The 27786-nt window shown below is 41.1% G+C and overlaps 1 protein-coding gene across 5 annotated transcripts in view; it reads right to left on the bottom strand.

Moving 5' to 3' along the window:
- Window positions 1-27786, bottom strand: part of R3HCC1L (R3H domain and coiled-coil containing 1 like) — a 166103-nt gene that overhangs the window by 18400 nt on the left and 119917 nt on the right. The gene's annotated exons all lie outside the window — the stretch shown is intronic.

Raw genomic sequence — 27786 nt, 5'->3', positions numbered from 1 at the left:
TGAGAGGAGTGCCCAGCATCCCAAGCACGCCAAGTCAGGGGAGACATCCTGGGAGCCTGGGTGAGGGATGTCTCCCACACTGCAGGGCCAGGGGCAGGCCGGATGCCCGCAGAGGGTGGGCCGAATGCCCAGGGGCTGGATGCCCCACCTGGACGTAGCTACGATTTCTAACGGACCAGGTGAAATGGAGTTAGGAAGGGAAACAGACCGGGGGAAACTGAGGGACTCACCGGAAAATAGTCCACACAGTGGAGAGCAGGCTGAGGTCCCAGGTAGGGGGAGGAGGGGGCAGGGCCACCGGTGGCCAGTCAGGGCCCCGCGCTCACGCTCCTTCCTGGGTTTTGGCACCAAATGTAAGGTAAATTCTAGCCAAAATAAGCAGGCAAAGAGAGGCAACAAACTGCCAGGTAGTTTATTTGAGCGCAAATTCCCAGGTGATGTTCCGCGGTCTGGCTATCACAGGCTGGGGAAGTCACACCCGGTCAGGGAGGTGGGGCTTATAAGGGGTTAGGAAGGGGAGGAGTGGGAAGCTATCCTAGGGGGCATGGAGAGGTATGATTGGCTAAAGGTGACAGAATAGACAAGTAGAAACTTTTTTTCCTTCCAAGAGGGAGGAGACTGACATCTGGGTCTTAGTTGGCACATCAGAAGGATGGAATTCAGGAAGAGCTGTCCCCTTTCCATATCAGGCACGGACCTTGGGGTCTGGTTTGTTCTCCTTTTATGGTATCTCTCTGTTCTGTTTGCATGTCCTTGTTTTTCCTTCCTCCAGCCTAACAATCCTCATCTTTGTCTCCATGTTCCATTTCTTAACCTTCAGCACTGTGTCAATATTAATGCTATTCATTAATATAATAATGACCAGGGGTCTATCACCCAGTTTATCCTATCCATGTGGAATACTTTTGAAAAGGTGCTGAAATTTCAGCAAAGACAGGCAATGCATGAAACTTAACTTGCATCTATCAACAAGCGTGTGAGAAAATGTAAAATGATTAATGTGGTGAGTTACACATTGTACATCTTAGAAAACAAACTTCAGAAAATAGCTGAAGAGATGAATGAACAACATTTGTTTTATTTGAGCTTATTGATCAGGCTCATCTCATGGTTTTTTTTCTGGAAGTGAACAAAAACAGAACAAAATTTTTAAAAATGGAAATACTTTTTTAGTCCACCTTTTGTTAATGTAGCTTACAAAGAAATCTGTTAAAAGACAAATAATGTAAGTGATACAAGTAATTACATTTAAGGTCCCCAGAATGAGAGCTACCTAAAGGAATTCACACATAGCAGGTTAGAAAAGGAATTAATAGTAACGAAAAATCTTAAAATTCTACTATTCTGTGAAAAAACATAAAGCTATTAACTATTTCACAGAGGAAGCAGGAGAAGGAAAGGAAAAAATGAAAAGTGGCAGTGAAGCCATAACAGTCACTTTGCCATTCACTTGTTATAAAACTTAGATGCTAGTACTGACCACCACAGCCTTCAGAACCAGTGTCCTCTCCCATTAGATCAAAAGTCCAACTAGATTTACATCCCTTCAAACTTTCTCTCAACTGTTCCTCCTTTCTCATTAAATGAGAAAATGAGAACTTTTAGTGCCAAGGATGTATCTCCTTTCATTGCAGAAGTAAAAAATGGATTCAAGAATTTTATTTGGGAGGAAAGGCAGGAAGAAGGCGATTTAGGTAAAATCAACAGAAATATTTATCACTATGCCTCTACTTCCTTTGCTCCACTAAGCTTCAGCTTTATATATAAAAATATAGGAAAAATAATAGTACCTGCACCTCATACATAGGCATATGGATTAAAAGAGATGACAAAGTAAGTGCTTACTTAGCACACCTCAAGTATTCAATGAAATCAACCTACTTTAAACAAATGTTAACTGAGTGCCGAATCTATTACAGGCAAACCACCATGTTATTTCCACTCTGCTTAGGATATAGAATGCAGGAAGAAAATATTCCTTCCACCATAACAATGAGAAAAGACCAATGATCTATAAAATCATAACTCTTCTTGAGTTCATCAGACAGCTGAGTATGCAAAACAACCAAGGAAACTGAAACCCAAAAGAATGACACGCACCTCCAAAGAAAAACAACACATACTCTGTTTTGCCTTTGGCAAATCATGGGAAGAAGTGGCCACCACACAAACAGGTGAGAAGGTATCAGCTAAATTTCAAACAAATTTTTAAAAGCCTAAAGTGGGCTTGTCTATCAGTTTAGAATAACTCAGAGACCCAGAGACCATGAGAGAAGTCTGCTATCACTTGCAAGTCCAGTGGTATGACAGTATCAGTTTTGAATTACTATGGTTTTACTACAGGTTTTGAAACCAGGAAGTTTGAATCTTCTTACTTTGTTCATGTTTTTCAAAATCATTTTGGCTATTCTGGGCCCCTTGAGTTTCCATATGAATTTGAGGATCAGCTTGTCAATTTCTATCTTCCCCCCCAAAAAAAGGGATTGTGAATATGTAAATCAATTTGGGAAGTATTTTAATGATATTAAAAAGATGAATATGGGGTGTCTTTTCATTTAGTTAGGTCATCTTTAGTTTCTTCCAACAATGTTTTGCAGTTTTCAGAGTATAAGTTTTATACTTCTTTTGTTAAATTTATTCATAAATATTTTATGCTTTATAAATGGAATTGTTTTCTTCATTTCAATTTTGGATTTCTGGCATTGACTTTTTGAGTTATTTTGCAAAAACCAAATAAACTGAATCACTGCATGTCCATGCATTTATAAATTGGGGCTAAACAATGCATTGTAAGAGATAAACAATATATAACTACAAAATACCTTGGAAATATAAATCCAAAGAACTAACTATAAAGAGGAAAGAAAGAGGCAGAATGGTGTGACAAGAAACTGTGATTATGGCCTTTTGCTTGCTCTAACCTGGTCAGCAAAATTGAACTTGTATACTTATATCCCATTTCTGAGATAACTACTAAACATTTTGGCTTCTGGGACTGGTTAAATCCAAAGTGTTAGTAAGAGCAAAACACACAATTCTCATTCTACGTTTCACAGAACCATAGATACAAAGCCTACAAGTAACATACTCCTGACTACATTTTCCTATAATACTCAGACTCCACTATTATCAGGGATTCCTAACTTTTCCTAAGAGGAGGAAGAACTTCATTTCATTTCCCCACGGTATAGATATTGTTGTGATCAGCTTACATTTCTTCTACTGTTAACACATTTTTTGTGGAGGTAGGTGGGAGGCCATATTGTTAATGGTACAAGTGAGATTCTTTTGTGAGAATCTCAGCAAAACATGCAAGGAGGCCTTGACAGAGTAAAGGAGAAAGGAATATACAACCTAAAAGGGGGAAATGTCTAAGAGAGGACAATATGGTATGATGTGAGGACCAGAGTGAGACTGTGAAGGAAGTTTGGGCAGGGCGCAGGGAGGAGGCACTGTCATACAGGGATCAGACATGGCAGCATAGACAGCTTTAAGGCAAGGCCCTAACATTTGATGCAATGATTATGTAGATACCTTTGCAGTTAGACCTGCACTGTCTAACAAAGTAGTTGTCAGCCACATGTGGCTACTGATTACTTAAAATGTGGCTAGTCCAAATTGAGATGTGTTTTATGTATAAAATACACATTGGATTTCAAAGACTAAATACAAAAGAATGTAAAGTAGCTCATTAATAATTTCTTACATTGATCACATATTGATAACTTGGATATATTAAAATATATTATTAACTTCAAGCATTTCTTTTTACTTTTTTGAATGTGGTAACTAGAATTTTTTAAATTATATGTATGGCTCACATTTGTAACTTGTACCATATTTCTATTGTAGACAACCAAAACATTTACTGTTAAGAGTCACATGTACTGAGGCAATGCTCGCTGTATCATCCAGGTGGAACCTTCATACTGTAAGACCCACATATATATTTTTCTTTTTTATAGCTAAGAAATTTTTGATAGAGCAACAACAGAGGGGAAAGGTTAGAATTTTATTTCTTTTGATCTAATATAAACCAAGGGAAAGTTTACAAACTCAGAACAGTTTTGAGTTATGAATCACAAACATTTTAGGATTTTTACCAGTGGTCTGTCTTGCTATTTATAAAGCATAAGTGAAATCTGAGTATTCCTTCATATGCATAACCAGCTTCCACAAAATCACTCAACTAAATTAAAATTATCTTCCCCAAAGTGAGGGTTTTAAGACTCTCATACCCTAGTAATAGCCTATTCTTGAAAAAAGTCTGTAAAATATTACCTGATGTGCTATGACATAAATTGCACTGACTTCCATTTGTAGAGGAAAAAAGGATGGGGAGAGTAGGTCAAGTAGGCATGGATCACTGATCTTTTTATTTTTTGTTGATTCTTGGTTCTTCAAGATCCAAAAGGAAAAACAAGTTCTGAAGTGTAAGCCAGTTACTCTTTACAACCAAACAAAAAGCTACATTTTTAAAAATAAGGTTAAATTCATATCCCTGTCACACAGGCATGTCAAATGAGCCCAATTACTAACAGGGAGATTGTTATTATCCCAATTACTAACATGGAGAATTGAAACACAGAGACTAAAGGATAACCCAAGGGTTAAAATCAAAATACTGACAAAGTTTGAACCATAACTCAGGTTTCCTGATTGCTAGCCTGGTATTCCTTCCATAACATGACGAAATGGCCTTAGAGTGAATAGAATCCGAAACAGTGGCTGTATCATTGTTCAGAACAACTAATTCTCTCTGATTAAGGATTTATGAATATAAACTGTTCTAAGAGGAAAAAAAGAAGAAAAAGAAACAAGGAGGGAAGGAAAGAGGGAGAGAGGATCAATAGTAAAGCTGAAAAGACAACTCAAGAGTTGATTTCTTTCCAGTCCTATATTCTAGATAGCATATAGACTAGAGATTAAACTTCCCAAAACACTGCTTTCATCATGCCATTCCTTTAATCAAGAATCTTCAATGGTTGCATTTAAAGCTCCTATAATCTGCTCTATCCTACTTGTCACATGCAGAATAATGGCCTCTCAAAGATGTCTATGTCCTAACTCCATTAACCAGTGAGTATGTTATATAGCAAAGGAGAATTAAATAAACAGATGGAATTACAGTCGCTAATCAACTGACTTTAAAACAGGGAGATGATCCTGGATTATCTGGGTGAGTCCAGTTACAATTGCAAGAGTACTTAAACGCAGAAGGGCTCAGAGGCAGAAGAGGCAGTGAGTCAGTTATGTGATATGAAAAAGACCTAACTGTCCATTCCTGGCTTTGGAAATGGGGCCACGAGCCAAGGAATGTGGGCAGCCTCTAGAGGCTGAAAAGGGCAAGAAAATGGATTCTTCCTTACAGCTTCTAGAAAGGAACACAGCCCCGCCAGTACCTTAATTTTAGTCCATTGAGACCCATTTTGGACTTCTGACCTCCAGAACTGTAAGATAATAAATTTGTACTGTTTAAAACACTAGTTTGTGGTAATTTATTATGGCAGTAATAGTTAACTAATATACTATCATTACTAGCTTTATCTCATGTCATCCCTTAAAATATGCTACATTCCAACCAAAGAATAATACCATGCCTAAACACACCTTGTTTCTTCCTGACTATTGCTTTGGTCACATTATTTTTCAAATGCTGACATGTGTCAGTTTGCGTATCTGAAAATATCACATCATTCTCCAAGGACATAATCAAACACTACCCTCTTCTAGGATTCCTCCCCTAAATACTCGAAAGCATGTATAATCTGACTGTTCCTCTATAGTTCTATAGCATTTATCTTATCTGCACTATTTTTATAATATTCATTACACAACACCTTACATTACAGCTAGACCTGTCTCTTCCTCCAACCTTATCCTGCCTGCCTAACAACCCACCCACCAAACATTTAATATATGCTTACATACATTAGAAAAAGAACAAAGAACTTTAATACATATAAAGTTGTAAGAATGAAGAATGTGCTACCAGTGGGTAGAGGAGAACAAATTGTGCTTCCTCATCTTCAATGCCCAAGTAAAGACATAATACAGAGAACATGCAAATAAAGATACCATAGGTAGAAGTGTGCCAAGGCATGAAAGGAAATAATGTGAGAACTTAGGGGAGTGTTTAGAGCTTATGTCTCCCCCTAAAATTCATGTTAAGTCCTAACTTTCAATACCTTAGTATTTGGAAAGATCTTTAAAGATGTAATTAAGTTAAAATAAGATCATTAGGGTGGGCCCTAATCTAAAATGGGTGGTATTTTTTATAAGAAAAGTCATCTGACACAGACACAGAAGGAAAACCATGAGAAGACACAGGGAGAAGACAGCCATCTACAAACCAGGGGGGCCTCAGAAGAAACCAACCCTACTTACAACCTGATCTTGGACTTTTGGGCAGACTTCAGAGAAAACAAGTTTCTGTGGACTCTGTCACAGCCAGTCTGGGGTACTGTTTTCTGGCAGCCGTAGCAAACTAACACAGGGAGTAAAGCTGTAAAGAAAGGCTGGAGTTTCAATTTCCTCGTCAATACTCTGATTCTGTAATTCAACTATGAAGGACATGTCATATTTATCCCTATATTTCCCCACTGCACACATTATCTTGCACAAACTAGGCATTCAGTAAGTATTTGCGGAACGAATAAAATGCACTTGCCTCAAATTAATTACTTTGCCCAAATGAATGTTTAACAAGACTGATTCTACACAGAGCCTTCATCAATAAGGATTTGATTTATGCAACATATGTTTTTTTAAATGATTCTGGATGGCATTCTGAAATTTGAAAAAAATTAACACTTTTCTTCTTTCCTTTTGCCAATAAACTTTAATTGCTCTGGTTATATAGATCATGCAGAAAATCTAAATTAATAAATTTAAAAAAAATTTCAAAAGAGATCACCTAAATTTCTGAAAATTTAGGACTTATATCTGGGAAAATTCTATATATTTTACAAGCTGTTCTCACATCCTGGAATGCCCTGTCTGCTCCTGATGCTTCTTCTCCTTTAAGGCCCAGCTTCAATTTTTACCTCCTCTTGAAGCTTTCCCTGCGGACTCCAATATGGTGGTCTCTGCCTTCCTATACTACGTCCTAACACTTGGCAAGTGGATATATACTGTATTTCATCAATTCTAAGATGCACATTTTTTCACATTTTAACATCTCCAATGTCAGAATGCATCTTACAATCATGCATACTGTCACTGATTGCTGGCACATGCATGGGCAACAAAAGTACCAGTTCCAAAACTTGCAGAAAGGGTGGTTGACAGTGTGGAAGATAATTCGGATATACAAACATTTCTATATAAATGCAAAGGTGGCTTAAGAATCCAGCAAAAATGATTTTTTGCTTCTTTTATATATCCTTTTAAGAAAATGCTGCATCATCAAAGTTCTTCATGGTATAGAAGTTGATACAGGAAGGATAGGCATCATATCAATGACTGAGTTAGGAAGAGCTGGACTATGAACATGAAGTTTTAAGAAAACCTTAACCAATTTATTTCACCTATTTTTCTTTATGTAAAAACAATGACATATAAAAATTTATGTCTAATTAAGTCTAAGAGTTTTTCCAATATGTATAAAATAAAAATTCTAAAGGATAAGCATTGTATGAAAGTTTGATTTTTCTTTCTTAGTGATGTATAAAATAATGTACTTCACAATCAACAGCATTTTCAATTCAATCAAATAGAATACTGTTTCTTCTCTAGCCATTTCTGAGAGTAAGCCTTATCAGCTCCCTAAAACTATAAACTCCTTAAACATTGTTAGTCTTCTCCTTTATCTCTAACGTTACCAACATCAGAGCTGGGCACAGAATAGCTGTACAGTGTCTGTTGTTTGGGTGAGACCTGTTAAACAGAAGCAAAGGCTTAGTGTCAATGGAAAGAGCCCAGAGCTAGAACCAGGAGACTCCGATTCTAGTGCCAACCTCCAGCACTAACCTTAGCTAAGTAAGTGACAACCTTTTTGGGCCTTAGTTACTTTATCTATAAAAGAAGAGGGCTAGGCTACATTATGTTACAGGTCCCTTTCAAAGCTAACATTCCACTTCTTAAAAAAGACATATAGCTCTGTCTCTTTAACATGTTAAAGGTTCTAATTCCTAATTATAGTTCAAGGTCTATCACATAATCCTGACTCAGAACTTAGAAGGTAGGAATAAAAACACTTTTGAGGGTACTTTTAATTAACACAATTAAATATAATAAACCACTTTAAACTATAATTATGGTTTTAACAAATTTAAATATGGGAGCATCAGGAGTTACAGGGACAATGACAACAAAGAATTAACCACAAGTTAACTACAGTTACTTCAAACACCACAATGTCTATTTACATAATTAATTACAGAATTAACCCATATAGCCAATTCTCAATTATGCAGATTAGATTATTCAAGTCCTTTGTTTCTATTTTTCTCTTCCACTGTTATCTTACAGCTACTTAACTGCTTACTAATTCACTTTCTATGAAAGAAAAGCAGTTTTAAAATTTTACTATTTACTATAAACCACAGTAAATTAAAATAACTGTTTAGAGAACAGGTTTAAGCTATAAACAAAAAAATAAGCTTTACTGAATTATCTGGATTTGATTCTATCTAAGGTATTTCAGTATCACAGAAAAGAAAGGAACGGCCAAGAGTTTTTCTTGTTGGTCTATGGTAATGTGAGTAAATCAAAAGCTAGAATTAAAATGTTTTACCCATTTTAACTTATCTTTGGCAGACAAGGAAATAATACTATTTTAAAAAACAAAACATATTTTAAATCTTTTCAAATTACTCATGACCTAAGTTCAAAAACATCAGAAAAAAAGAGTTCCCTAAAAAGACAGTAACACTACAGTGTATAATATGCAACGTAAATTATAGCTTCCAGTCCTCCTCTCTGCTGCTTTGGGCATAGGTCCTTTCAACAGTAAAAAGATAAATTCAGACTTTTAAACTAACATTTCATACACTAAGTGTAAGAGCAGATAATGTCTCCAAGCGTATTCCCTATCTGCAAATAAAACTATCTAATACATCTAGGTGATGCCTCCACTGACCTTATCAAAAAACCAAGGCCAGAAAGGCAAACATTGGCTTCATACAATTTATGATATAGAATGGGTAGAATGCCATGCAAGGTGCATCCAAAGATCTCTCTAGAATAGATACCAGCAACATAATACCTCCGATTATCATCAGTGGGAGAAAGCCATGGTCATAATTTGGATTAAGGCATAGTAAAGACCAGAAAAGAGGAAAGTTAACAGGAAGCAGAAAAGGAGAAGGGCAAAAGGAAATAAGAAAAAATAAAGCTACATTGAGACATTTATAATTGCCCCATAATTGGTTCAAATGATTATTTACCGACCCCAGTGCCAGAGGATAATTTTGAGAACTCTAGTTCTCTCCCATGAATGGTAATGTATGGCAGGGACCAAGTGAATATTCTGAACCAACATGGACCTGGCTCCTATTTAGACAGCACAGAAAGGTTAACATGGCAGATTAACGTTGGCATTCTTGGGAAGACATTATACAGATCCACTAAACAGTGAGAACACTGTAATAGATTATCTTATAGTAAAGATGAAGACTGAGAAGACAGGGAGACCTATCTGTATGTCCTCCCCTTCCCTGCATGGCTGGGAAGACTAGGTGGAGAGATACCATGGATGAAACAGAAAGGTTAGACTAGACTAGCCTGGAATAGTAAAACTAAGTCAGAACACGGGATGCTAGAGGTTTAAATCATCCCAAAAGAGTGCTGATAGTTTAACTCAGGTACTGCTATAATAGTGAGTGACAATGACTGTCCATGAGACCTAAGAAAAATTTCAAAGCAAATAAAACTTAGCCTTTACTGGCTTGATTTCTCTAGCCCCTGGTCTACTTTTTCCTTATACTCTCTCTTTAGCTACCTAAAATCCTGCATCACACCCAGGCCTGTTCTCCCACATCAAAATTTCCCCTTGTTTATTACTTTATAGAGCATTGGTCCTTGCCTATCTGTCCCTCTGAGCAACAGGCAATAGACAGGTACTTCTGACCTTCAAACTGCAGACTCAGATCCACTGGTATAAGAAATGAGTCAATCCTGTTCCAGTCAGGCAGTATAATAGTATGACCCATCATCTATGTGAAGGATCAGAAATACAGTCTTGGTACATTAAGCCTAACATCTAGTACACGTAGGCAACCCTTTGGTTTTTGTTAACCATCTCAGCCTTTGGTCAATCCACACAAAAAAATGTTCTATATAAGGTTGCTGCCTAGCACCTAAATTCCCTCTGTCCCAAATCTAGGCCTTATTGCAAACTTGTATCTCCCCACACTATACCTCCAAATTCACAACAAAGAAGTCTGAATTTAAATATATTTAGACTGTTGGCTACCCACTTCAGCAGTCAGGCCTATAGCTGAGTCACTACTTTCCTCTAGCATTCCTTCCCAAACCCAGCAACAGAGTAACCAGCAGGCCTATAAGTAATTTCTGATACAAATAATTAAATTCATTCAGGTCAAAGTGTGGATGAGATTTAATTCTCCCAAAGTTATGTTCTATCTTTAACCAAGCCTTTTAACACAAATGAATTTCTCATTTGGAGATACAGTTGTGTGTGTTTTTCCTGACTGGGTGAATGCACACTCTGGTTCTCTTTTATCAACCCTACCATTTCCTCTCTCTGCTCATGTTACTATACTGGGCACAAATTAAACAGAATGAACACCATGAGTCCTATCACTCCTGCTACCGCACCGGCCCCAACTGTATGTACTCCACATGCCACATCTCATGGAGCAAAAGCACTGCCATGGGTAGAGTACAGCACACCAAAATCTCTGAAGCTTCAGACAGAAATCCCTCCTTGTACTGACAGCATAAGCCCAGAACTGTTTACTTTTCTGTAGTTTTGAAAAGGGATCAGAAAGTAAAATGCTGTTGTCTTGAATGGAAGTTCAGAGGAAAAAAACATGTAACAAATCTAATGGAGCAAACTCAGAGAGGAGGTTTTTTTAATGTTAGGAGTTACTTGATTAAAAAAAAAACCTATGAGCAATGGTATCTACTTAATATGCCCTTTTTCTGTGTGAACCAGAGACCTAATCATCTGCTAGTGAACTAAACAATAAATAGTATATAATTCAGTCAGGTTCTTCACTGGATGTCCCAAGTAACTACATCAGAATATACAGCATCTGGAAGGTGAGTCTATACATCCCCACTCAGGCAGTCAATAACATGTTTATTGAGATATTTTAATAAAAATATTAAGTACAAATGTTATACTTAATATACAACACATATGAAAGATGGCGGCGTGAGAGGTGAGACAGAGACTTCCTCCTAAAACTGGATAAAATTAGAAAATTTAATTGGCGCAACTAATCCTGAGAGAGCAACAGGAAAGAGGACGGCGCCAGACTGCACACACCTGGAGAAAAGAGCAGTCCTCACCAAGTGGGGTAACATACCAGAGCTGTGCCTCTGCAGGACCCGAGCCCTTCCCCCACCCCAGCTCACTGGCGGGAGGAAGGGAAACAGAGCAGGGAGGGAGTGGAAGGCTTGGGACTGCTGAATACCTAGCTCCGGAGATCTGCTCTGGGAGCACAAACCTACATTTCATGGTGCTTTCATGAGACTCGCATGATTATCAGGTTGGAAAGTTAATACAGGTAGAGTTCCTGGGGAGACTGGGACTCTGGCCGCTTGTGGAAAGCAGGGATCCATATCCGGCTGCTCTGGGACAAAAACTTATACCTATGTGACCTGCCCACTGGCTCAGGCAGTGGAGACAGGCACAGCAGCCGGGAGGCGGGGAACAGCTCTCTCCTCCCCCCAGGCACCCGTACTGCTCCCCTGTGACCCCCGACATTGCTTCAGGGGCTGAGCAGCTCCAGAGACTACAGCTTCTGGAAACTAGAGGGCGCCATATACAAACATGAAACACCAAAGGAACCTTGTCCAGAGTAAAATTATTAATATAACTCCCGAGAAAGATTTAAATGATATGGACCTCGTGACTCTTCCTGAAAGGGAGTTCAAAATAAAAATCACCAACATTCTAATGGAGGTACGGAAAGACACCCAAGAACTCAGGAATGAATTCAGGTCGGAGATCCAATCGTTGAAGAGCACGATGGAGGGTATTAAAAGCAGGTTGGATACGGTGGAGGAGACAATAAATGAAATAGAAACTAGAGAAGAGGAATACAAAGAAGTTGAGGCACAGTAAAAAGCTAACCTTTTCAAACAATATTGCTTCTCTCTCACTTACCAACTTTACATTTCCCTGTATGGCCCCGGAAGATGACTGGTTAGCCAGAGACGGGTAAGATTCCTCAAGGGAGGAACAACCTAAGACAGGCACAGTCGCAGGGGGGCCATCAGGTGAGAAATCGGGGATCAACAGAGGTGAGGCTTAGAACCTCACCCCCCCTGTTTTGAGAGAAATCTTCTGCATCCATGGATGTTTTGTTGCCCTTGTGTAGCTTGGATTAATACTTAGTCTATAGGCACACACCTGATCATCTACATTTGCCCTCTTACAGCACTAAACTATGTTTTCTACCTTTATCTTGCATCTACCTACCACTTCAGCATTTTATTAAAAAAATAATAATAATAATAATAAGGGAGAAATGTGGGATTCACATATAAATCAAGTATAAAAATCAAACGAATAATCATAATTGACCTGATTGTTTATAGTTAATGATGCGTGATCAAAACCGAAAGTTTCTGTGATGACTGCCCTTGCACTGTTCACCATGTAAGAACTTATTCACTATGTAAGAACTTGTTCACCATGTAAAAACTTGTTCGTTATGCTTCAGAAGATTGGAGACTGTTGAGAATTAGGCTTGGGGTTGATTAATGATTGTGCATTGAGTCCCCTATACAGAATTTTATTGTTGTTAACAACCACATGATCAATAAATATGAGAGATGCCCTCTCAAAAAATAAAAATCAATAAAGCTAAAAATCTCAAAAAAAAAAAGAAGCTGAGGCACAGAGAGAAAAAAGGATCTCTAAGAATGAAAGAATATTGAGAGAACTGTGTGACCAATCCAAGCGGAACAATATTCACATTATAGGGATACCAAAAGAAGAAGAGAGAGAAAGGGATAGAAAGTGTCTTTGAGGAGGTAGTTGCTGAAAACTTCCCCAATCTGGGGAAGGACATAGTCTCTCAGGCCATGGAGGTCTACAGATCTCCCAACACAAGGGACCCAAGGAAGACAACACCAAGACACATAGTAATTAAAATGGGAAAGCTCAAGGATAAGGACAGACTGCTAAAAGCAGCCAGAGAGAGAGAAATAGGATCACATACAAAGGAAAGTCCATCGGGCTAGCATCGGACTTCTCAGCAGAGACCTTACAGGCCAGAAGGGAGTGGCATGATGTATTTAATGCCATGAAGCAGAAGGGCCTGGAACCAAGATTACTTTATCCGGCAAGATTATCATTTAAATTTGAAGGAGGGATTAAACAATTTCCAAATAAGCAAAAGCTGAGAGAATTTACCTCCCACAAACCATCTCTACAGTCAATTTTGGAGGGACTACTATAGATGGAAGTGTTCCCAAGGTTGAATAGCTGTCACCAGAGGTAATAACCACAGTAAAGAAAGTAGAACAGCTAATTACGAAGCAAATGCAAAATTAAATTAACTATCCTCAAAGTCAATCAAGGGATAGACAAAAAGTACAGAATTTGATACCTAATATATAAAGAATGAAGGAGGAAGAAAATGGAGGAGAAATAGAAAAGAACCTTTAGATTATGTTTGTAACAGCATACTAAGTGAGTTAAGTTAGACTCTTAGATAGTAAGGAAAGTAACCTGGAACCTTTGGTAACCATGAATCTAAAGCCTGAAATGGCAATAAGTACATACCTATCGATAATCACCCTAAATGTAAATGGACTGAATGTACCAATCAAAAGACACAGAGTCACTGAATGGATAAAAAAACAAGACCTATCTATATGCTGCTTACAGGAGACTCACCTTAAACCCAAAGACATGCACTGACTAAAAGTCAAGGGATGGAAAAAGATATTTCATGCAAACAATAGGGAGAAAAAAGCAGGTGTTGCAGTACTAGTATCAGACAAAATAGACTTCAAAACAAAGAAAGTAACAAGAGATAAAGAAGGACATTACATAATGATAAAGGGCTCAGTCCAACAAGAGGATATAACCATTATAAATATATATGCACCCAACACAAGAGCACCAGCATATGTGAAACAAATACTAACAGAGCTAAAGGAGAAAATAGACTGCAATGCATTCATTTTAGGAGACTTCAACACACCACTCACCCCAAAGGACAGATCCACCAAACAGAAAATAAGTAAGGACACAGAGGCACTGAACAACACACTAGAACAGATGGACCTAATAGACATCTATAGAACTCTACATCCAAAAGCAACAGGATGCATATTCTTCTCAAGTGCACATGGAACATTCTCCAGAATAGACCATGTACTAGGCCACAAAAAGAGCCTCAGTAAATTCCAAAAGATTGAAATCCTACCAATCAACTTTTCAGACCACAAAGGCATAAAACTAGAAATAAACTGTACAAAGAAAGCAAAAAGGCTCACAAACACATGGAGGCTTAACAACACGCTTCTAAATAGTCAATGGATCAATGACCAAATTAAAATGGAGATCCAGCAATATATGGAAATAAATGACAACAACAACACAAAGCCCCAGTTTCTGTGGGATGCAGTGAAAGCAGTCTTAAAAGGAATGTATGTAGCAATCCAGGCATATTTAAAGAAGGAAGAACAATCCCAAATGAATAGTCTAATGTCACAATTATCAAAATTGGAAAAAGAACAACAAATGAGGCCTAAAGTCTGCAGAAGGAGGGACATAATAAAGATCAGAGAAGAAATAAACAAAATTGAGGAGAATAAAACAACAGAAAAAATCAATGAAACCAAGAGCTGGTTCTTTGAGAAAATAAACAAAATAGATAAGCCTCTAGCCAGACATATTAACAGAAAAAGAGAATCAATACACATCAACAGAATCAGAAATGAGAAAGGAAACATCACAACGAATCCAACAGAAATACAAAGAATTATTAGAGACTATTACGAAAACCTATATGCTAAGAAGCTGGAAAACCTAGAAGAAACAGACAACTTCCTAGGAAAATACAACCTTCCAAGACTGACCTAGGAAGGAACACAAAATCTAAACAAACCAATTAACAGCAAAGAAATTGAAGTGGTAATCAAAAAACTACCCAAGAACAAAACCCCCGGGCCAGATGGATTTACCTCAGAATTTTATCAGACATACAGAGAAGACATAATACCCATTCTCCTTAAAGTTTTCCAAAAAATAGAAGAGGAGGGAATACTCCTAAACTCATTCTAGGAATCCAACATCACCCTAATACCAAGACCAGGCAAAGAACCCACCAAAAAAGAAAACTACAGACCAATATCCCTGATGAACGTAGATGCAAAAATAATCAACAAAATATTAGCAAACCGAATTCAAAAATACATCAAAAGGATCATACACCATGACCAAGTGGGATTCATCCCAGGAGTGCAAGGATGGTACAACATCCGAAAATCCATCAACATCATCCACCACATAAACGAAAAGAAGGACAAAAACCAAATGATCATCTCCATAGATGCTGAAAAAGCATTCGACAAAATTCAACATCCATTCATGATAAAAACTCTCAACAAAATGGGTATAGAGGGCAGGTACCTCAACATAATAAAGGCCATATATGATAAACCCACAGCCAACATCATACTGAACAGTGAAAAGCTCAAAGCTTTTCCTCTGAGATCAGGAACAAGACAGGGATGCCCACTCTCCCCACTGTTATTCAACATAGTACTGGAGGTCCCAGCCAGGGAAATTAGACAAAACAAAGAAATACAAGGAATCCAGATTGGTAAAGAAGAAGTCAAACTGTCACTATTTGCAGATGACATGATATTATACATAAAAAATCCTAAATACTCTACTCCAAAACTACTAGAACCGATATCAGAATACAGCAAAGTTGCAGGATACAAAATTAACACACAGAAATCTGTGGCTTTCCTATACACTACCAATGAACTAATAGAAAGAGAAATCAGGAAAACAATTCCATTCACAATGGCATCAAAAAGAATAAAATACTTAGGAATAAACCTTACCAAGGAAGTGAAAGATCTATACACTGAAAACTGAAAGACACTCTTTAGAGAAATTAAAGAGGACACTAACAAATGGAAACTCATCCCATGCTCTTGGGTAGGAAGAATTAATATCGTCAAAATGGCCATCCTGCCCAAAGCAATATACAGATTTGATACAATCCCTATCAAATTACCAACAACATTCTTCAACAAACTAGAACAAATAGTTCAAAAATTCATATGGAACCACCAAAGACCCCAAATAGCCAAAGCAATCCTGAGAAGGGAGAATAAAGTGGAGGGGATCTCGCTCCCCAAATTCAAGCTCTACTACAAAGCCACAGTAATCAAGACAGTTTGGTACTGGCACAAGAACAGACCCACAGACCAGTGGAACAGAATAGAGACTCCAGATATTAACCCAAACATTTATGGTCAATTAATATATGATAAAGGAGCCATGGACATACAATGGGGAAATGACAGTCTCTTCAACAGATGGTGCTGGCAAAACTGGACAGCTACATGTAAGAGAATGAAACTGGATCACTGTCTAACCCCATACACAAAAGTAAATTCAAAATGGATCAAAGACCTGAATGTAAGTCATGAAAACATAAAACTCTTAGAGAAAAACATAGGCAAAAATCTCTTGGACATAAACATGAGCGACTTCTTCATGAACATATCTCCCCAGGCAAGGGAAACAAAAGCAAAAATGAACAAGTGGGACTATATCAAGCTGAAAAGCTTCTGTACAGAAAAGGACACCATCAACAGAACAAAAAGGTACCCTACAGTATGGGAGAATATATTCATAAATGACAGATCTGATAAAGGGTTGACATCCAAAATATATAAAGAGCTCATGCACCTCAACAAACAAAAAGCAAATAATCCAATAAAAAATGGGCAGAGGAGCTGAACAGACAGTTCTCCAAAGAAGAAATTCAGACGGCCAACACACACATGAAAAGATGTTCCACATCACTAGTCATCAGAGAAATGCAAGTTAAAACCACAATGAGATAGCACCTCACACTCATAAGGATTGCCACCATCCAAAAAACAAACAACAACAAATGTTGGTGAGGTTGCAGAGAAAGGGGAACCCTCCTACACTGCTGGTGGGAATGCAAATTAGTTCAACCACTGTGGAAAGCAGTATGGAGGTTCCTCAAAAAGCTCAAAATAGAAATACCATTTGACCCAGGAATTCCACTTCTAGGAATTTACCCTAAGAATGCAGCACTCCAATTTGAAAAAGACAGGTGCACCCCTATGTTTATCGCAGCACTATTTACAATAGCCAAGAAATGGAAGCAACCTAAATGTCCATCTGTAGATGAATGGATAAAGAAGATGTGGCACATATACACAATGGAATATTACTCAGCCATAAGAAGAAAACAGATCCTACCATTTGCAACAACATGGATGGAGCTAGAGGGTATTATGCTCAGTGAAATAAGCCAGATGGAGAAAGACAAGTGCCAAATGATTTCACTCATATGTGGAGTATAAGAACAAAGAAAAACTAAAGGAACAAAACAGCAGAAGAATCACAGAACCCAAGAATGGACTAATGGTTACAAAAGGGAAAGGGAATGGGGAGGATGGGTGGGAAGGGAGGGATAAGGGCAGGGAAAAAGAAAAGGTGCATTACAATTAGCATCTATAATGTGGGGGGGGCATAGGGAGGGATGTGCAACACAGAGAAGACAAGTAGTGAGTCTACAGCATCTTACTACACTGATGGACAGTGACTGTAATGGGGTTTGTGGTGGGGGGACTTGGTGAAGGGGGGAGTCTAGTAACCATAATGTTCTTCATGTAATTGTAGATTAATGATAATAAAATGAATAATAAAATATATAATATATATATATACAACACATATGTTAAGTACAAATGTTGTACTTAATATACTATATATATATGTTGTATATATAATTAATATATAAACTAATAATAAAAGATACTATGCAAATAGAAATTAAAACAGTAATGAAGAGTAAGGCAGTATATGGATGGGGATTCTGTATTTTTCACCCAATTTTTTTCTGTAAACCTAAAACTGCTCAAAAAGTAATTTACAAAAGTAGAATAGAAAATAGAAATTAGAAACAAAGAACAATCATGTAAGTGGGAATCATAATCTCATTTAATCCAATGACCTCACCAACATGAAATAATATCAACCAGTTTAACCCTCAGGGATCTAGTCTTCTTTTGAAGCCATTGTCTGTATCATTTATCAGAAATCAAATTCAGTATTACAGCATCTCTTATATGGTTGTTTTATAGGTTTTTTTATATTAATCATCCTTCAGATTGTTATGTGACTACCTAATCACATGGTTATTGTTGGGAGCCACACAAAGACAACAAGATGGCCACAGTTCATGAGGTTCCTGCTTCACTTCCTGGAGATTAGCTGCGAGCCCGCGCGCGCCAACAAGAAAGCCCGCGCGCGCCAAGAGATACTCTTCTCCCCCTCCTTCCCCATTATCATATACCAATCAGAATGTAACTCGCTGCGCCATCCCTGCTATGCAGCCAATCCCCTGCTTACAAGTATCCTATGGCCCACTCTGCCCCTGAACACTGGTGTATATCTACCCCCGTCTTACAATAAAATTTGAGGGCTTGATCAGAATACTGTCTTGCCTTCGCTCTTCTCTCGCCCCCATTTTCTTTCAGGTCGGATCCCCCTCGTCCCCACAAATAACTAGGTCCCGCTGGACGGGACAAGTGGCGCCCAACGTGGGGCTCGAGGCGCGGATCCTTCGCAGGCGGACCCCCGAGTAAGATATCGTCTGGCCAGACCCCTTCTTGATGAAACAATAGGAGACGCCTTTCGCCGCTCACGGAGGTCGTCGTCCCTGGTGAGTACCGGCCGCCTTACAAGAAAATGGGAACTAAATTAAGTAAAGAAGCGGTCTTCATAAGAGACCTAAAAAGTTCACTTAGGGAGAGAGGAGTTCGAGTTAAAAAGAAAGACTTGGTAAAGTTTTTTATTTTTGTTGATGAAGTCTGTCCGTGGTTTATCATTAATGGCCCCGAAATTCATCCTAAAAAATGGCAGAAAGTAGGTAGAGATTTAAATGATTATCTTATCAAAAACGGCCCTGACTCTGTTCCTGTTTCAGTATTTTCCTATTGGGGTCTTATCAGAGATATTGTTGAAAATACTGACCCTGATAAACGTCAACTCTTGTCAGTGGCAGAATATTGCCTCCGCCCCCTATCTCGGGCGGCCTCAAAATCGTCTCTTTCGAGTGATCCCCCTGCCCCAAAATCAGCTAAATCCCCCTCCCCTAGCCTGACACCATCTTTGCTCGGTGCCCTCCATGATACCCCTCCCAAATGTTGCATTTATCCGCCTCTCCCTCGAGATTCGGACTTTGTCGATACACAAAAGGTTTTTCCAGTCGTGACTAAGAGCCAAAATGGCGAGCCTTTAGATCCGAGAGACGCGGCTGAACTAGAAGACGAAGCGGCCAAGTATCACAACCCAGATTGGCCTCTTGCCGCCCCGTCGCTTAACCCCCCTTCTTACACACCCCCAGTTTTGAAAAGAGCCTCTTACACTCCCTCTATTCAGCCTCCCAATGTTTGCGCCCCGGCCTTTTTGCCCCCGTCGGCCCCTCCGCTACCCCCTCCGGCTCCCGGTCCTGTTAGCCCCCCTACCAGCACTGAAGACCTAATAGCACAGATAGTAGAACAAAGAATAACTTGCCATCTCCAAAAATTAGTTGTCTCCCAACCAGTTCGTCCCGCATTATATTCGCAAAGGGGCCTCTCTAAGAAACCGCTTACAGCCACAAAACCTAAAAAACAACCTAAAAAACTGCTCTTTCCTGTTCTTACCCGGGCCTCCGCCCGCTCTGGCCCCACCTCCACAACACATAGCCCGGAGGAGGGCGATCTTGAAAGCGACGGCGAAGACGCCCCTGCTGCTCAGGAAATAGAAAGTGAGGGAGAGGAGCAGGCTGAGCCAGAGCCGGCCGAGCCTGCCGATGGCCCTAGAGAATTTCACAAAATCCATTTCAAAAGCTTAAAAGAGCTGAACGCGGCCGTTAAAGCTTATGGCCCCAATGCCCCTTTTACCCTTTCTGTTCTTGATTCGCTGTCTCGAGGAGGACATTTACTCCCAGGTGAATGGCTGCGTATAGTCCAGGCTGTGCTTACCCGTGGTCAGTTTTTAACTTGGAAGGCAGATTTTGCTGACCGCTGTCAGACCATCGCTGCTGCCAATGTAAAAGACCCTCATTCCCCAACAGCGTCCTGGACTTTTGATAAGCTTACGGGACAGGGCAGATATATCTCTGAAACCAGGCAGCAGCGCCTTCCCCTTGGTCTTTTATCTCAAGTGAAAGATGCCGCTTTGGGCGCTTGGATATCACTCCCTGCTTCCGGGACTGCTAACACTCCTCTAACTAAGATCACTCAAAGCTCGCAAGAAGACTATAGCGAATTTGTTAGCAGACTGTTAGAGGCCGCCGAAAGGACCCTTGGTTCCGCGGCTGCCAATGATAAGATTGTAAAACAGCTAGCCTATGAAAACGCCAATTCGGCATGTCGAGCCGTCCTCCGCGGTAAGACTCGAGACAAAACTCTTGATGAAATGCTGAGAATGTGTAGAGATGTCGATCCTTTTACATCCAAAGTCCAAGCCCTTTTAGCTGTAGGTGCCGCTGTTCAAACTCCCCCGGCTTCTTATCCTCCTTCCTTCCCCAGGGGCGCACCGCCTATGCGTAACTGCTTTAAATGTGGACAGCCAGGCCATTTCGCTCGCCAATGCCCTACCACAGCTCCTCCTCCTAGAGTTGGGTCAGTCCCCGGTATTTGCCCTCGCTGCCATAAGGGGCGGCACTGGGCCAAAGAGTGCCGTAACAATCCAACAAATCCTTTTTACAGTACCACAAATCCTTTCACCCCCCCTTTTCAGGGAAACGGGCTGAGGGGCCAGCCCCGGGCCCCCCAGCCAATTCCATTTCAGCCGGCCTCGGGGAACAGCCTAGCTGTAGCACTCCCGCCCTCTATCGGGCCACACCCGGGAGTGCAGGACTTGACCTCTGTGCCTCCTCCTCAACAATATTAACGCCTGAAGAGGGAATTACAATTATTTCCACAGGAATTTATGGCCCACCTCCCAAAGATACTTATTTTCTAATTTTAGGGCGAGCTTCCACCACAATAAACGGCCTTATTGTCCACCCTTCCTTAGTTGACAATGACTATACTGGAGAAATAAAAATTCTTGCTAGTGCCCCCCAGTGCCCTGTCAGCATTATGAAAGGTCAGCGCCTTGCGCAGGCGCTCCCCCTCCCTTTAAGTACATCTCACCCTGCTATTCATAAGCAGCGAGGCTCCTCTACCCCAGGTTCTTCAGACTTATATTGGATCCAAGCTATTACTAAAGAACGCCCCACTCTTAAACTTAAGATCCAAGGAAAAGTATTTGAAGGAATTTTAGATTCGGGGGCCGACTCTACGGTCATATCTCAGGCTTCATGGCCCTCCAGCTGGCCCTTACACGCTTCCTTGACCCATCTACAAGGAATTGGGCAGTCAAGAAACACCTTACAGAGCTCACAGTTATTAAACTGGGAAGATGAAGAAGGAAATACCGGATTCATTCAACCCTTCGTAGTTCCTGGGTTGCCGGTAAATCTTTGGGGAAGAGATATCCTTTCTCAAATGAAGGTCATCATGTGTAGCCCTAGTGAAGTTGTAACACAGCAGATGCTTTCACAGGGTTACCTCCCTGGTCAGGGGTTGGGCAAACTAAAACAGGGAGATCCCAACCCGATACTGGCCACGCCTAAGATAGACCGCTCAGGTTTAGGGTTTGAAAAACATTTTTCGTAAGGGCCGTTGCTCCTCCTGCACTCCAGGCAGACAAGATTACTTGGAAAAGTGATGTTCCTGTCTGGATCGATCAATGGCCCCTTACCACTACAAAATTAAATGCAGCCATAGAGTTAGTGCAGGAACAGCTGGCTGCTGGACATATTGAACCTTCTACATCCCCTTGGAACACCCCAATCTTTGTAATCCAAAAGAAATCAGGCAAGTGGAGGCTCCTACAAGACCTCAGGGCGGTTAATAAGACTATGGTCTCTATGGGCGCATTACAACCGGGAATTCCCTCTCCAATAGCCATCCCTAAAGGGTATGTCAAATTAGTAATTGATCTAAAAGATTGCTTTTTCTCCATACCTTTGCATCCTGATGATTGCAAACGTTTTGCCTTTAGTATACCCATTACCAATTGTGTAGGGCCTTCTCCCCGGTTTCAGTGGAGAGTTCTCCCACAAGGAATGGCCAACAGCCCCACTCTTTGCCAAAAGTTTGTAGCCCAGACTATAGACCCCTTTAGGTTGCTCTTCCCCACTTTGTATATTATCCATTATATGGATGATATTCTTCTTGCCAGTCCTGACCAGCAACAGCTCTATGCGGCCAGTCAACAGCTAGTCACTGCCCTCCGAGATCGAGGACTACAAATTTCCCCAGAAAAAGTCCAGGTCCACCCCCCCCAACTTTTTTTAGGCTTTGAATTATTTTCTAATAAAATCCTCACTCAAAAAATTCAGTTAAAGAGAAGCTCCTTAAACACTCTTAATGATTTTCAGCGTCTGCTAGGAGACATCAACTGGCTCAGGCCTTATCTAAAGCTGACCACCGGAGAGTTAAAGCCCTTGTTTGATGTCCTACGTGGAGACCCTGATCCTTCCTCCCCCCGCTCGCTTTCATCAGAAGCACAAAGGGCATTAACCATTGTAGAGCGGGCTATTTCTGAACAGACCATTAGCTACTTCTCTCCACATCTAAGTTTGTGGCTGCTCATTTTCCCTACCCCCTTCTCCCCTACAGGAGTCCTTTGGCAAAACCATCCACTATTTTGGGTTCATTTGCCAGCCTCCCCCCCTAGAGTCTTAGCTACCTATCCTCAATTAGTTGCTGCCCTCTTACGTTTAGGCCGAGAGGCAGCTCTCAAGTTGTTTGGGAGAGACCCTGAAGTTATAACCCTCCCATACAATACATCTCAATTACAATGGCTTATTCAACATGATGATGATTGGGCAATTAGCTGCACCTCCTTCCAGGGGACAATAGACAATCATTACCCTGCAGACAGATTAGTCCAGTTCCTTCAAAAGACCCCGGTTGTCTTTCCCAAGAGGACTAAAACCACGCCAATTGCTGGGGCCGTAATGGTGTTCTCTGATGGGTCCTCCTCCGGTATAGCCGCTTTCAGTATTAATGGGCAAGTTACTCGAATACAGACAGACCTCTCTTCTGCACAACTTGTTGAACTAACTGCAATAATTAAAGTTTTTGAGCTTTTAATAGATGCCCCCTTTAACCTTTACACTGACAGTGCCTATGTAGCAACCTCTGTTCCCCTATTAGAGACAGTGCCTTACATACGTCCCTCTACAAATGCTTCCCCCCTATTCGCAAAATTGCAAAAATTAATTCTAAACCGCGATGCCCCTTTTTTCATCGGGCACATACGCGCTCACACTGGCCTTCCAGGGCCGCTTGCCAAAGGCAATGACAGAGTTGATCTGGCGACTCAATTAGTAGCCTCTGTCACGTCAGACTCACCCTTGGCTGCAGCCCAACGGGCTCATGAACTACATCATCTCAATGCTCATACTCTTAGACTCAAATTTTCAATCACCCGAGAACAGGCCCGCCAAATAGTTCGGCAATGTCAAGGATGTCTAACTCTCCTCCCAGAGCCTCATAACGGAATCAACCCCCGGGGGTTGGTTCCAGGAGAGATATGGCAAATGGATGTCACTCATTACCCTCCCTTTGGTAAATTAAAATATATCCATGTGTCTATTGACACATGTAGTGGTTTCCTATGTGCATCCTTGCAAACGGGAGAGGCAACTAAAAATGTTATTACCCATGTTCTCTCATGCCTGGCATATCTACCACCACCTAAAATCTTAAAAACTGACAATGGGCCTGGATACGCCAGCTCTAGCTTTAAACAGTTCTGTGCGCAGTTAAGTATTAAGCACATAACAGGAATTCCCTATAATCCCCAAGGCCAAGGCATTGTTGAAAGAGCCCACTTAACCCTTAAAAACATGTTATTCAAACTTCAGTCGGGGGGAGAAGTACTCTATCCGAAAACAGGTAATGCAAAGACACTCCTAAATCATGCACTGTTTGTTCTTAATTTCCTTACTTATGACTCCGCGGGTAAAACCGCTGCTGATCGCCTTTGGCATCCCTCCACGGCAGATAATTATGCACAGGCTATGTGGAGAGATCCGATGACCAACGCATGGCACGGGCCTGACCCTGTGCTCATATGGGGGAAAGGACATGCTTGCATATATGATGCTAAGGCACAAAATGCCCGATGGCTCCCAGACAGGCTCATTAAACTTCTAGACACAAATAAAAGCAAAAACAATAATTCTAGTCCAGGGCATATTAACCCCTGAGAAGCCTTCCCTTTCTGTTTAATTTCAGGAGGCAAGGCCAAAAGACCTCTCAGTGTCTCACCAGTTCCAAGCAAGAGACCTAGTCTCTGTGAAGAAAGCGCCTCAACCAGACCCGGACTGGCAAATAATTTGAACTGATAACCCTCTTAAATTTCGCTTGTGTAAAAATGATTGTGTCACTAACAATTCTAATTCTAATGACCCAGTTACTTCCCACCTTCCAGAACCCTAACCCCCATGAACCCAAGATACTCACATGGCAAATCATCACCCCGGCTTCCCAACGAGTAGTAGTCCAGTTAACAGGACAACACCCTAGGGGAACTTGGTGGCCTACCCTCACTGTGGACCTGTGCACTCTCTTCAAACAAGACCCTTGGCACGAAGGTAGAATAGGGATACCAGGATGCGGTTCCCAGAATTCCATGAAAGAACTCCAAAAAACCTGCTTCTATGTATGTCCAGGCCCCCAAGCTGGCAGTGCCAAGATCTCACAGTGTGGTGGGTGGACAGATTTTTTCTGTAAATATTGGGGTTGTGAACAAACAGGGACATGTCATTGGCTGACAGGAAGTGCAAAGAGATCTCCTCTAGGCCTCATAAATATCCAGCGGAAGACCTCGCAGAATACCGCTTGTACCCAATACCCGATCTGCAACCCTATTGACATCTCTTTCACAGATGCAGGAAAAAGGGCAACAAACTGGGAAAACGGGCTTATGTGGGGACTGAGACTCTACCAGAGTGGCTATGATAATGGAGTCTTGTTTATGCTCAGGCTTAGGGTAGAGCCTCTTCCGGCTGTCCCAGTAGGACCCAACACTGTCTTGCGAGACCAGCCGCGTCTCCCAGCCCCACCCGCGCCGACCCTAGCCCCACCTGCAGACGCTGCCACCCCTTCCTTCGCCTCCACTCTTACCCGCACCACCTCCTTCAGACCCACCTTCCTTCCTAGCACCGGACAGCGCCTTCTCAACCTCCTTGAAGGAGCCTTCCGAGTTCTAAATACCACCAACCCAAATATTACCAAATCCTGTTGGTTATGCTTTTCCTCTTCACCTCCTTACTATGAAGGACTAGGATTGTTAGGCAATTTTAACAATACGACCAGCCACGAAGCCTGTGGCTGGGGCATGCAGAAGTTAACCCTGACTGAGATAACTGGAAAAGCTACATGTTTAGGAACAATTCCCTCAACCCATAAGAGTCTGTGTAATAACACCATACCCATAGTTACCTCGAGTGAATCTAGATATCTAGTCCCTCCCCGTCAAGGATGGTGGGCTTGTAACACTGGACTAACACCGTGTGTTTCCACCTCTGTTTTCAATTTCTCCCATGATTTCTGTGTTATGGTTCAACTAGTGCCGAGACTTATATATCATGATGATCCCTCATTTGTCACTGAGTTCGACCCTAAAAATAGGTACAAGAGAGAATTAGTCTCGTTGATCCTAGCCACATTAGTGGGAGTAGGAATTGCAGCAGGAGTAGGAACAGGGACAGCTGCCATCATCCAGGGGAACCAAAACTATGAAGGGCTGAGAACCGCCATTGACGACGATCTAAAAACCATAGAACAATCTATTACCAAACTTGAAGAATCTCTGACTTCCCTTTCTGAAGTCGTCTTGCAGAATAGACGGGGGCTAGATCTACTGCTCCTAAAAGATGGAGGACTGTGTGCAGCTTTAAGAGAAGAATGCTGTTTTTATGCAGACCACTCCGGAATAATAAGAGATTCAATGTCAAAGCTTAGAGAAAGGCTAGACCAGAGAAAGAGAGAGCGAGAAGCTAGCCAAGGTCCCTTTGAGTCCTAGTTCACTAAGTCCCCATGGCTCACAACTCTGATCCCCACCATCCTTGGACCCTTAGCAGGACTCCTCCTTTTAGTGTCTTTTGGCCCTTGGGCCTTAAGAAAACTAACAGCCTTTATTCGAGAGCAGGTTGACCAGCTCGTCAAGCCAGCAGTTGCTGTTCATTATCACAGACTTACAGCCTGTGATGAAGGATCCGACACCGAACCAACCAATGCTCCCGGCCTCCAGTTCTCAACTTTACAGGCGCCTCAACCATGGTACCATCGATTCTGGCACCGTAATTAATGTGGCCCATATGCTGGTCGGCCAGAACCAAGCATACCCCTAACTGTGAGGGTATGGGCATCGAGATGAGTGCGAGACAAAGTACCGCAAGGGAGGGTTCTTCCTAGAACCTCTCTGGTCCTCCCTGAGAATACGCCTGGCTTGCATAGAGGTTGGTATCCATATGTACATAAAGCCTTGATATATTAAGATCAATTTGGCTTTCAGCTCTGCCTCTCCTCCCTAAAAGATACCGAGAGCATTTGCGAAATGTTACCCTGCTGGAGGAGCCAGGCCTCTATTCCCTCACTCGATTAAGGCCCACCTTTCTGAAATAAATAGAAAGGGAGGAGATGTTGGGAGCCACACAAAGACAACAAGATGGCCACAGTTCATGAGGTTCCTGCTTCACTTCCTGGAGATTAGCTGCGAGCCCGCGCGCGCCAACAAGAAAGCCCGCGCGCGCCAAGAGATACTCTTCTCCCCCTCCTTCCCCATTATCATATACCAATCAGAATGTAACTCGCTGCGCCATCCCTGCTATGCAGCCAATCCCCTGCTTACAAGTATCCTATGGCCCACTCTGCCCCTGAACACTGGTGTATATCTACCCCCGTCTTACAATAAAATTTGAGGGCTTGATCAGAATACTGTCTTGCCTTCGCTCTTCTCTCGCCCCCATTTTCTTTCAGGTCGGATCCCCCTCGTCCCCACAAATAACTAGGTCCCGCTGGACGGGACAGGTTATATCTTATCTCTCCAAATAAAATGTAAGTAACTTGAGAGTAGAGAAAAAAGGCAGCATGTAGCACAGCGTCTTTAACATAGCCGAGATAACTATATCTAGCTATTTACAATTTATAGTTTATTCAACTGTAAGTGTCCAATATTTGCCAATTAACTGCAAAGTAATGATGGGGTACCCAATATTAATGAGGTCCCCTAGGATATAAAGGACTTTTCTCTCTTTGTACTTCATGTAATTTGCTTTCAGTGGTTGGATTATGAAT

This window comes from Manis pentadactyla, chromosome 8 (assembly GCF_030020395.1).
Source record: "Manis pentadactyla isolate mManPen7 chromosome 8, mManPen7.hap1, whole genome shotgun sequence".
In the NCBI taxonomy this organism is placed as follows: domain Eukaryota; kingdom Metazoa; phylum Chordata; class Mammalia; order Pholidota; family Manidae; genus Manis; species Manis pentadactyla.
This window is presented reverse-complemented; position numbering and strand designations above follow the sequence as displayed.